Here is a 1280-nt window from a genome sequence, read left to right as displayed (position 1 = left end):
CAATGTAAAACAATATGGCGCCGGTGGACATCGCCATATGCTCGCCCGTTCGGCGAACCGCGAACGAGTAAATTTCGCCACAAAACGACCAAGGCCATCTCTATTAATAATTGAATTACAATTAATGTGTTTGATTAGTATTGTGTCTAAAATTCGTATTTTTTTTTTTACATAATATACAAGTATCCATACTGTGAAGAGATTAATAACTTCAATTAAACTATGTGAAGTCATATGTGCTTAATTCCTAAAAATTACATTAAAAAAAATGATGTCCAAAACCAATTGTGTCATTACAAAATCAGGTGTACCGATTAAAAACATAATGGGGGGGGCCAAGAACTAACCAGCATGGATCCGATATAGCGTCCCGTTTGTTTAACAAGGCATGTCGGCGCATTGCTTCCGTATATCATAAAGAAACGTGATGCAATTACATTATCGCATTGAAGGAGGAACACACACAGGCCGCGAGTGTCCATAGACAACCGATCAAGTGTTCGCACCTGAAATTGAACGCAAGCTGAGCAACAAACGCATCCTGTCTATGCAGTCACATGATAGTAACAATGGAAATGAGAAGAATAACTCCCAAAATGGTGACATGGCTTCAAGAATATTATATATACCACAGTTTATATTGCAAAGTGAAAAGCTGTGATTATATAAAAATCGCATGTGCAAATTATCATTACATAGTTGTCAAGAAGTCACATAAAATGTAAATGTATATATATATATATGGCAATAACGCTCCATTCCCAAAACCGGATTACCACACGGATGAGTATAACGCCAGTCACACTCAACCATGTGGATAGGTCAACATGGAAGTCAGGCATCCTGTTCAGGATGACAGACAACACCATGTTCGAACCTAAATCCTGATTAAAACAAACAAGAAAATATAAAAATAATAAACTGTAATTAGGTTCCTCAATCAGTCCTGTACAATGTTACCTGCACAAGACCTTTTGACAAGGGAAGCCCACATGCGGTCCCCACATAGCTTTAGTAAGAACCACACCAGGGCCGCCCAAAACCCAAGTAAAGCAAAATAATAACATATAAATTGAAATAAAGTTAAAAAAAACTTTTTGGGGTGAATGAAGCATAACACCGCATGATTGTATTTTATTCAAACAAATCTTTACACACACACACACACACACATATATATATATATATATATATATATATATAAATATTGACAATATATGATGAATAGAGCACATGCGCAAAAATGAAGCATGCACACCTGTTTAAGAGAATTCTAATAC

Source organism: Bufo bufo, chromosome 6 (genome assembly GCF_905171765.1).
Source record: "Bufo bufo chromosome 6, aBufBuf1.1, whole genome shotgun sequence".
Lineage (NCBI taxonomy): Eukaryota > Metazoa > Chordata > Amphibia > Anura > Bufonidae > Bufo > Bufo bufo.
This window is presented reverse-complemented; position numbering follows the sequence as displayed.